Here is a 12,424-nt window from a genome sequence, read left to right as displayed (position 1 = left end):
TGGAAATATTAAAATGAATTTATAAATGTATATTAATTTGTAATGGAAATAGATTTAAGATTAATATTTGCATGCCGCCCTTGGCTAAATATGTGATACCGACTGCTGATTTATATTTTTGTCCAACTTAATGTACCATATTTAAGCAAATAAATTATATTCTATTCTATTCTATTCTATTTATTCGTTTTCGTATATTTAATATACTGAAACACAACATTCGACATTTTAGAGACAAGTCATTTCGCGAAAAGTTTATTAGTGTCTCAAATATCATTTCAAAATTATCCTTTTTTTAACACCCGACGCAAAAACGACGGGATGTTATAAGTTTGACGTGTCTGTTTGTCTGTCTGTAATTTTGTTAGTTTTTTATTACAAATTTTCATAATTTTGCTATCGTGAATTAAAACAAAAAAAATTATAAGCATGAAATTTTATTTTCCTTCGACTATCCCTTTATTTAGTATGTATAAGAGGTTATAGGCAAAGATTCAGCTTTCTGTTGGGTACTCAACTCATAATCCTTCTTAGTGCATATGGTGGGGTTTTTTTTTCACATTTCGTATCAGGTCAAAACTTCCCATATTCCATACGTCCTTAAAAACATCGTGCAATACACGTGTGAAGAGGACATTCGTAACTCTTGTAATGTACTAGGTATTGTTATTCCAACTGATTAATATTTCTTTCTTTCTTGCTAAATATTATTATAATAAAAGACGGTTAAAATCAAACAACAGTTTTTTTTTTACACTTAATTAGTCATGAAATAAAACTATGGAAACGGATTAAATCGTGTGTGTGTGGATTGAGTGAGCACCTTCCGAAAATAAAAAAAAATATGCTGATCATTTAGTAAAAGTTCTAAAACAATTGTAAAACGAATCTCTGAATTTGTAAAAAGATAAATCAAAAGATACAGCCATTAACATGTGCTCACTCAGTTCTCACAAACTACCAACGAAAACAGTGAATATATTCATTTAACATATAATATTTATATACTAACATTTAGTAAAAAATAGGCCAACCTACCTCTATAAATATTAGATCACCTAGTGACGTATTAAATTTTTTACAAATAGTTTCTTATGCTCACTCAATCCACACACTTTTGAAAAGCCGAATTTTGATGAAAAACATAAGATTTAGACCGCTATTATATGTGTATAGTTTAGTAAAAGTGAAATGGGAATTTGTAAAATACAAAACAAACCACTAACGTGTCAGGTTTTTTTATAATAAATTTTTGTAAGTGCTCACTCAGTCCACACGTTTTGAGAAAGTTAAAAATGTAAATATCTTACGATTTGTAGCACCTAAGACACTCGAAAGTACTTCAACATTTAGTAAAAATTTTTACTAAATATCCACCATCTAATATTTTATATTCGTTGTCTGGTTTTAAAGATATTCAGACATAACTTTTCTCATACAAATGTATCAAGTAGGGTGACCACACTATGTCGGCTCCTGATTTTCCCCACCTTCCCATTGTCATATTGAGATTGGGGAGTTTCGTTCAATTTTGATAATAGTTCACCGGATTTGTAAGTGGGAGCGAGAAAAGAATAACTATTTCTCGCTCCCACTTACAAATCCGGTACGCTCATCTGTTAGCGCGATTAGATTACCAGGTTCTGGTTTCTTACTAGTGAAGTATTATATTCTTTGTTTCTTATCAATTATCATTCATATCCTTTTTAATGCATGCATGTCGATATGGTTATTATCCTGACGTCGATAAAAATTACACAATACACATCATCACTAGGCCAAGAACATAACCTAAAACAGTTTGCAGATGGATAATTAATATGGTATTAGTTTAATATTATCAAAATTGAACGAACGAAACTCCCCAATCTCAATATGACAATGGGAAGGTGGGGAAAATCAGGAGCCGACATAGTGTAGTCACCCTACTTGATACATTTGTATGAGAAAAGTTATGTCTGAATATCTTTAAAACCAGACAACGAATATAAAATATTAGATGGTGGATATTTAGTAAAAATTTTTACTAAATGTTGAAGTACTTTCGAGTGTCTTAGGTGCTACAAATCGTAAGATATTTACATTTTTAACTTTCTCAAAACGTGTGGACTGAGTGAGCACTTACAAAAATTTATTATAAAAAAACCTGACACGTTAGTGGTTCGTTTTGTATTTTACAAATTCCCATTTCACTTTTACTAAACTATACACATATAATAGCGGTCTAAATCTTATGTTTTTCATCAAAATTCGGCTTTTCAAAAGTGTGTGGATTGAGTGAGCATAAGAAACTATTTGTAAAAAATTAAATACGTCACTAGGTGATCTAATATTTATAGAGGTAGGTTGGCCTATTTTTTACTAAATGTTAGTATATAAATATTATATGTTAAATGAATATATTCACTGTTTTCGTTGGTAGTTTGTGAGAACTGAGTGAGCACATGTTAATGGCTGTATCTTTTGATTTATCTTTTTACAAATTCAGAGATTCGTTTTACAATTGTTTTAGAACTTTTACTAAATGATCAGCATATTTTTTTTTATTTTCGGAAGGTGCTCACTCAATCCACACACACACATTAAATCGCGTATAATGAATTTAAAATACATCCCGACGTTTCGTACTCTTTACAGCGTGCGTGGTCAACGGGTGACTGAGGAAAAATTACAATGTGCAAAAGCTACCCACATACAAGAAATATTAACGAACCATGACCACAAATAATATAGATTTCTAAGGCAGGTTCACACACTATTAATAAAGCTAGTTATACAATATTCAAAAAAATTACCATTACTATGTTAAAAAAAAAAATTAACCAATTAATCTACACAAAATTGACAAAGAACAAACTGCAAATGTCCAACACCATACAACACAAATGCCTCACAGCCTTCGTCGTGCTTGTTCCATTATCAGATGTACTACTGGATCCCAAGCCGGTGGTAAAGTAAAGCCATCTTCTCTATTAAAGTTTGGATATTTCTTCATCTCAATGGCCTCTCGCAACATTCTGGGTATATATCGCTTCTCCTTAGCAAGAACCAGAGGCTTGTTGTTTTATTTCATGAGTAACTATCGCGGTAACCGAAGAAAATATTACTTTATTAGTCTTTCATTTTTTTTTTGTCAACGGGAAAACGAACGAATCGTCTTGAAGTGACCGCAACCCTAGCATGTCTTATCTCAACCACACCCAGGCCATAGAATTCCAAAAAAAAAATCTCACTCACACAAGCATGGTACGCGTTCACCTACACAAGCTTAGACTGTGTGCATACATGTATGGAACAAACGTATTGCTAGCAATACGTTTGTTCCATATATTTTATTGTCACTGTCCGAGGTGTGGTTATGGTATAGTTGTGTTGTGAGGAGAGTACCTAAATAATAAAACCGTGGATTTTAAATGCACATCATGCCTTGTTCATGCTGCATAGTACATTACGATACAAATGCGAAAAAAAGGACTCCGTTCGGTAGTGTTTTAATTTATCGCCACTCGTTTCGAACTTCCTTGTGTCGTAAGGTACTATTTCAGTAAGTACAGGTGGTGTTTTTTACGCACTAGTGCGAGGTTTCATTATATTTCAGGTCGACACTTCAGATGATGTACTGAAAAACGTCGTACGATATACGTGCGAAAAGGAAATTATTGAACTTCCTTTTTTTACACACTTGTATCGTAATGTACAATTTTACACTAAGGTGACGGACCCAATCATGGACAGTTTAAGAGCAAATTTTGCCTATTTTTGATATTTAACTGATATATGTAAAAATTCTACTGCTATACTTGTTAAATCTTGAATTTTTATCCTTCTTTTACATTTCAAGCGTAATGCAGAATAGATATGCATTGCTATTGGTTTCCTCATAGTTAACAAATTAAAACGAGGTGTTTTTTCTCCAGTCATGGACGGCAGTTCTCCAGTAATAGATCCCCCATTATGAACAGTAAGATAAGTTTAAAATTTAACTTTAAAGCCAACTGCTACTCAATGAGTCAATTTTATAAACCCCAAATAAAATTAGTTTGCGTTATTTTAACACAGGATTGTTTCTTGTAAATTTTGGTTTCGTAAATTGTTCCTTGTCCATCATAGAAGGTACGCAGTTTTCCGGGTCCAGTTATGGACATTCGCAAAATAACACTGTTTCTTTATATCTTTGGAGTAACAAACTAGTATGTGTTATACCTTATCTCATGGGTAATGTAGTAAGGCCCACTTGCACCAACCATTTAGGGTTAGTGGGCTGTCATCTGTCAAATTCCATATAAAATGGTGGGTTAACCCTCCATTTTCGTTGGTCCAAGTGGCCCTAAGTAAAAAACATTCAAGTTTACACCGAGTAAGTATTATTTATTTATTAGTTTATGCATGAACTCAATTTTTAACCGTCGCCTCATATCTCAAGAAGGACGGTTATCAAGTCGTCTGTATGTTTTTTTTTTTAATGTTTGTTCCTCGATATCTCCGTCGTTACTGGACCGATTTTGAAATTTTTTTTTTTTGATTGAATGTATATACATTCATATGCATATGCATACAGATTGGTCCCATTTTTCTCAGAACCCAGTTCTGATGATGGGATCCTGGAGAAATCGAGGGAACTCCTCGAATCTGAAAGGCATACATATGGTGATTTTTGTGTTTTTAAAGGAACAGCATGCATTTACGTACGGAACAATGACATTTGGTGCAGTGGAACTCCTGATGATGGTCAGAATGGAACTCCTCAAATCTGAACGGCACACTTATAGTGACTTTGGTATTTTTATAAGAACAGCATGCACTTACGTCCAGAACAGTGACATTTGGTGCAGTGGAACTGCTGATGAAGAGTGAGCCGCCCCTGGTTAGAGTTCCGTTCTGATAATCATTCTCATCTGTAAGTACTTCAGAATCATCCAGATTTCAAAATTGGTTCAGAAATGACGGAGATATCGAATAACAAACATTAAAAAATATACAGACGAATTGATAACATAATCCAACATTTGAAAGTATTTATCACCAGAATCCCAAAGGAAGGCGGTTTTTTTTTCTTAAAAATTATTATAAGAACAGCATGCACTTTCGTCCAGAACAGTGACATTTGGTGCAGTGGAATTGCTGATGATGGTCAGAACCGAACTCCTCAAATCTGAACGGCACGCTTATAGTGACTTTGGTATTTTTATAAGAACAGCATGCACTTTCGTCCAGAACAGTGACATTTGGTGCAGTGGAACTGCTGATGATGGCCAGAACCAAACTCCTCAAATCTGAACGGCACGCTTATAGTGACTTTTCCATTTTTATAAGAACAGCATGCGCCTACGTCTAGAACAGTGACATTTGGTACAGTGAAACTGCTGATGATGGCCAGAACGGAACTCTTCAAATCTGAACGGCACGCTTATAGTGACTTTGGTATTTTTATAAGAACAGCATGCACTTTCGTCCAGAACAGTGACATTTGGTGCAGTGGAATTGCTGATGATGGTCAGAACCGAACTCCTCAAATCTGAACGGCACGCTTATAGTGACTTTGGTATTTTTATAAGAACAGCATGCACTTTCGTCCAGAACAGTGACATTTAGTGCAGTGGAACTGCTGATGATGGCCAGAACCAAACTCCTCAAATCTGAACGGCACGCTTATAGTGACTGCCATTTTTATAAGAACAGCATGCGCTTACGTCTAGAACAGTGACATTTGGTACAGTGGAACTGCTGATGATGGTCAGAACCGAAGTCCTCAAATCTGAACGGCACACTTATAGTGACTTTGGTATTTTTATAAGAACAGCATGCACTTACGTCCAGAACAGTGACATTTGGTGCAGTGGAACTGCTGATGAAGAGTGAGCCGCCCCTGGTTAGAGTTCCGTTCTGATAATCATTCTCATCTGTAAGTACTTCAGAATCATCCAGATTTCAAAATTGGTTCAGAAATGACGGAGATATCGAATAACAAACATTAAAAAATATACAGACGAATTGATAACATAATCCAACATTTGAAAGTATTTATCACCAGAATCCCAAAGGAAGGCGGTTTTTTTTTTCTTAAAAATTATTATAAGAACAGCATGCACTTTCGTCCAGAACAGTGACATTTGGTGCAGTGGAATTGCTGATGATGGTCAGAACCGAACTCCTCAAATCTGAACGGCACGCTTATAGTGACTTTGGTATTTTTATAAGAACAGCATGCACTTTCGTCCAGAACAGTGACATTTGGTGCAGTGGAACTGCTGATGATGGCCAGAACCAAACTCCTCAAATCTGAACGGCACGCTTATAGTGACTTTTCCATTTTTATAAGAACAGCATGCGCCTACGTCTAGAACAGTGACATTTGGTACAGTGAAACTGCTGATGATGGCCAGAACGGAACTCTTCAAATCTGAACGGCACGCTTATAGTGACTTTGGTATTTTTATAAGAACAGCATGCACTTTCGTCCAGAACAGTGACATTTGGTGCAGTGGAATTGCTGATGATGGTCAGAACCGAACTCCTCAAATCTGAACGGCACGCTTATAGTGACTTTGGTATTTTTATAAGAACAGCATGCACTTTCGTCCAGAACAGTGACATTTAGTGCAGTGGAACTGCTGATGATGGCCAGAACCAAACTCCTCAAATCTGAACGGCACGCTTATAGTGACTGCCATTTTTATAAGAACAGCATGCGCTTACGTCTAGAACAGTGACATTTGGTACAGTGGAACTGCTGATGATGGTCAGAACCGAAGTCCTCAAATCTGAACGGCACGCTTATAGTGACTTTGGTATTTTTATAAGAACAGCATGCACTTACGTCCAGAACGGTGACATTTGGTGCAGTGGAACTGCTGATGATAGTCAGAACCGTACTCCTCAAATCTGAACGGCACACTCATAAGTGACTTTGGTATTTTTGTAAGAAAAGCATGCATTTAAGTTCAGAACAGTGACATTTATTTATTTAGTTATGTTTGTTAAGCATATTGAGTTTTCAAGTCAAAGTTTGTCAAGCTTCGATTTCTTATAATATAATATATCGGATTCATGAGGAATTGAGGAAACTCCTCAAACCTTAACGTTATACGTATATTCATTTGTGTTGCCATCTAATAATTAAAGCATTAAAAGCAGTTTTAAAAAATACCTACACATTTCTACATAATCCAACATTCGCAAGTAACTTTCACCAGAACCCGAAAGGCGACGGTTTTTTTTTCTTAAAAATTATCTTAGCAACGTTACTAAGGGCTACCTACACCAACGAAAATGGAGGGTTAACCCACCATTTCATATGGAATTTGACATATGACAGCCCATGAGCCCACTAACCCTGAGTCAAGTGGTTGGTGCAAATAGGCCTAAGAATTCGTCCTGATATTTTTTTCAGTAAAATGATGACTTTTACCTTGCCGCCAAATCCTTCAGAAATAAAATAACCGAATTAAATGAAACTTCAAAATTAAGCAGCTCTATGACTTTTGTTTATGGTACAATCCCGTCAGTATTTCAAAACTAATTTTAGATACTTATTTTTAAGAATTTGTGTTTTTTTTTGTCCATAATGGCATCACCGTCCATTATAGTGTATGCTTTGCTTGTGCAAGTAATAAGTTACCCAACTTAAGAATCCAAAAACACTCCGACAAAATCATCCGAAATCAATTCATTTAACAATTACTACTGTTTTGCCGCGTTGTCGATATTTGTCTGTATCTACAGTCTGCCCGTGTCGCAGTATCAAGAAGGGGTGTATCGCCGGGGGAGAGAATTAACAATCAGCGCGGGGTTTGTCCGCGTCCGTTGATTTGAGACACGCAGCGTGAATCCTGATTATTGACTCAGACCGTAACGTCGAATGAAGTAGCCGTGGAAGAATATTTTCGTTTACTCTGATACTGGAAAAATCTATGTACCTACATACATAGCTACAAATGTAGTGCATAATCATTATTCATTAGCATTACCCTTCGTATTTTCTCGGAAACGGTATACCTTCTATGACATAGTAGCATAACATAGCATCTATGTTATGCTACTATAGTCAACCTTTGTATACTGAGAATTAAGACTAACTGAAATGGCATAAAAAGATGGAAGAAAAATTTTTTTTAATTTAATCTGTTTATTTCTAAGAAACATATATGCATTTATGACTTTACTGCTAATCTTAAATGAAATTATATGTATGTTATAGTAGAAGATATAAAGAAGAAGATATAGTAGGAGATAGAAGAGACAGATTATCGACTAACGCAGAAAATATCAAAGTTTCTCCAACATGAATGATGAAATTTAAGTTTGAATGTGTTAATAATGTTTTATCATTTTTCTTGTATTTCATTTCGTGTAAATAAACTTTGGACTTTGGACACACAGGTATCTATTTATGTACGAGTATATTGAAACAGAATTGACGAATCTCTCTAGTTTACAAGTTTTCAGCATTTATTCCTCCATAATTTGACAACAAACGACCCAAGAGAAATTTATCTGTATTTATATTTGCGGAGGACTGTTTTTTCGTCACTATTCTTATACCTAGTAAGTATATTTGCTCTTTATTTATTTTTAGGGTTCCGTACCTCAAAAAGGAAAAACGGAATCCTTACAGGATCACTCGTGCGTCTGTCCGTCTGTTACAGCCAATTTTCTCCAAATCTACTGAACCGATTAATTTGAAATTTGACACACATATGTTAACCTGCATTGTGATCTAAGGACGGATATGTAATTTAAATTAAGAAAATTTTATTATAGGGGCCACTTTTGGGGGGAAAAAGTGAAAATTAAAAATCAAATGAAAGAACTTTTTATAAGTATTTAAAAAAAAAATTATATTTTTAGTCAAGTAATTTAAGACAATAGTCTAGAAATGTCCATTCCCCCCTTATCGCCGAAACTACTAAGCTTAAAATACACGAGATAGTCTTCTATTTATATATTACAGGAAAACCTACTAGAAATCTACAGTCAAGCGTAAGTCGAACTTAAAAGAAAAAACTCAAATTACGAGTTTCACTCACTGCCGCTGCAAGGAGTTAGCAAATCTCTTGAAATTTTGTGAGCGCGTTTGAATATTATATTAGGTATAAATTCATTTCAGTTTTGTTTTTTTTAGAAATTGATCAAAATATCGATTAGCGATCAAAATATCGATTATGACTTAAGTGCCTTAAAAAAAAAAAGGAGCTTAAGCCCTTCTTGTGGTTTACGGAACCCTTGCAACGCTAGTACAACTCGCACTTGGCCGGTTTTTTAGTTATCGTTTAAAGCGCAGCAATAAAAACTGATTAGTTAAAAAGTACGGCGTCGACATTTGGTGCGTCAAATTACAGCGTTTGATCAGCCCTTTGTGCGTCTTAAGACTATTAGGACAACGAGATTACGCGGGCAGCGCTCGCGCAGCCGACCGAACAATGCGATTACCGCGCCCGCGCTCGCCCCAATCGCGCCCTTTCCTCTTACACCCTTATTTTTCTCTCACTCAACTATTTTTTTTATATTGTTCGCGGCTAAAACATTTTATCGTGGGATGTCTAAAAATAGATTAGTCACGCCCGAAAATTAAGTAGTCTACTCAAATGTGGAAATTACTTTGCTGATTTAACATCGTTTAATACCTATTTACATATTTATGTTAATGCTACGCATGGGCGCATGATAAGCATTTTGAGTACTTATTATAATCATCAACAAATGTTATGGTCTTATTAGCTCTTAGAGAGAAGAAAATCAAAACAATAAAATACTTACTTTCTTAGTCACCTTAAACATAATGTAAGTATAAGGACTCCGGACGAGCGAATGTAGCAAAAGCATTGGGCTTCAGATAGTATGGACTATTGAAAGCCGATCAGATCGTGTTCTTCTAGGTAGATAATATTCTGTAATTTGAAGGGTCTGATCGATCTATCGCCCTTTATAGGCACAAGGTGCAAAAAGGTCAGTTTGTGTATGTATTAGAATCTTTAGAAATACAGGAATGTGAAACTTGTTGGTTACTACATTACACAAATACGTATAACCGATCGATGCCTCATGCTCATTCCCAGGAGACTTGTTAGTGTATAGAACAGTTTACACCAATTGTCGTGTTTATTGTCTCTGATACAGCGTCCCGAGGGACTGCACACAGCCCTGCGGCTCGAGACGGGGGTGTGAAATACTTAGTGAGTTACAAAACAAATGCTCCCATAGGTACGTATCCCTGACCGATAAAGTGATAAGTTCGGGTAAGCAACAATGTATGTAAGTCTTAAAAAGAAGTCAAAAGTCAATCGAACATTTTTTTTAATTACGAACGAGGTCAAAGCGGACCCCAGGCTCTCATGAGTGGCATGGCAAATGCCGGGATAACGCAAGGAGGATGATGATGACAAGTATTATGGATTGTTCAAAAGTAGTGTCAAATATTTTATTCGATTATAATGATTACTTAACCTCGATTTACGGCATATAAAATAAATAAATAAAATAAATAAAAATATGACTAAGTAACCCCGATTTAAGCACATGAAACGCATATTAAATAAAGGCACGCATTAATATAAGGGCACGTGTATGCGATTTTCCAATTAGTCACTTTATATAAGCACATTGTAGGAAATCACAAAAATCATTGCGTCCAAAATCAGTGGCTCGCGTGCGAATGGTTTTCGTGAGAGCGATGCGGCGGCGGCGGACGACATGCGCGGTGCCGCCTCGCTGCTTCCCAATGCCCATATTTACCAACACGGATTTACCTCTGCGACCCCTCAAAATAGGACAACTCTTTACAAAAAATACAGTACTTTTATGATTCTTCGTGGAACAGTGCTGGACCCATAACCTGATAGAAGGAAACGATGACTTGGTTATGACATCCCAACGCACCAGAACATTCATCTGACTTTTTATTCAAACATAAATTAGTGCGTTTATGTGGCTACCTAACATTTTCTTTGGTTTACAAAGCATGCTGATTTTTCCAACAGTTTACACGTCTTCAAGTGTTGCCAATCTAATAAGACTAATAATAAATTATTTAATAAAGTAGTGAAACTTACCATACAAATAGAGCGGACTTGCTTGATCTAGGCGTGGTATGGCATAGCATAGGTCATGGGTCATGGTGTTCTAGCATACAGAATGGTTGAATGGTTCTACAAAGACTTGCATGTTGGCGAGACTGGCAAACTTGGCTAAATAGGTACTTACTAAGAGGCGGTATTTCAGGACGGTTTCAGGCGGATTTTTTTCGGTTTTATTTAGAAAGCAAATAAACTACGTTTTGATTATACAGTAGAACTCCGTGTACTCGAACCTCAATAGATTCGTGTTTACGAGGTTCCACTGTAGGTATTATGCCCATCACGTCCACAAAGTCTCTTCTGATACTGGAATAAATAGCGGGAAAAATGTTCCAGTATCGTAAAATCCCGAAGAGACAGGGGCGAAGCGGGACGGCCGAGGGGCGAGATTAGATTACCTGGCCCCGTGGGCTGCAAACACTTCGTTACCAGAACAAGACGCGTAACGAACTCGCGCTGTAAAGAGGTCGACACACTCGTCTGCTTCATAACAGACTTACCTGCTAGTAATCCCAGTTGCCTAAACAAACATCAATTTAAGCAAGCTTTTATAAAGTAAGTATCTTTTAGTGCCATTGTTATTTGTAATAAGCAAAATAAATACTTCTTATTAATGAGATAAGTTAAATATATTTATTAATTTATTACCTAAGTATCTTAATTTATGACCGTCACCTGCCCGTGCCTACCATTAAGTGCGTTTTCACATTATCCGATCCAATATCGGATGTCTAGACCGATATCCCATACATTACAAGCGCCATCTTGGATTTTTTCCATTGAAACCCTTCCGACATCCGATAACGGATCGGAAAACGGACTAATAATCAGTATGCATTCTTGTATGCATGTCGGGGTCGGATATCACGTTTACACTCACCTATAGTTCCACAGTTTCCATTTTTTCCTTTCTTCGTGTAAATACAATAAGTACATTTCGATCAGAATTTCTATTCGAATTTCAGAAGAATTAGAAATGATAATGCGGTAACGAAGAGGAACTGAGGGCACATCGATATTTCCGTTGTTCCGCTTCGTGTAATTGATCTTATTGATCACGAACAAAGGTTGCTTATAAAATTTTAATTAAGTATAATTGCAAAAGCGAATGTTTGAATAAAAGAAGATAATATATGTGTGGGCGAAAATTCAATAAATACATTTGAAACATAACGGCGGCCCCTTGGTACGGCTAAACTGAATAAATTTGAATAACGCGGAGCGTAATGAGGCGCCACCGGCCCCGGCGGCTGATGAGCGGGAATCGAACCCCGACCAGACGAACAATTGTCATTCATTCAACTGTAAATGTATTTCTTTAATCCTTTGACATATTCTTTGTAGTGTAAATT

This window comes from Leguminivora glycinivorella, chromosome Z, assembly GCF_023078275.1.
Source record: "Leguminivora glycinivorella isolate SPB_JAAS2020 chromosome Z, LegGlyc_1.1, whole genome shotgun sequence".
NCBI classification, from domain to species: Eukaryota; Metazoa; Arthropoda; class Insecta; order Lepidoptera; family Tortricidae; genus Leguminivora; species Leguminivora glycinivorella.
Note: the sequence above shows the minus strand (reverse complement) of the source record.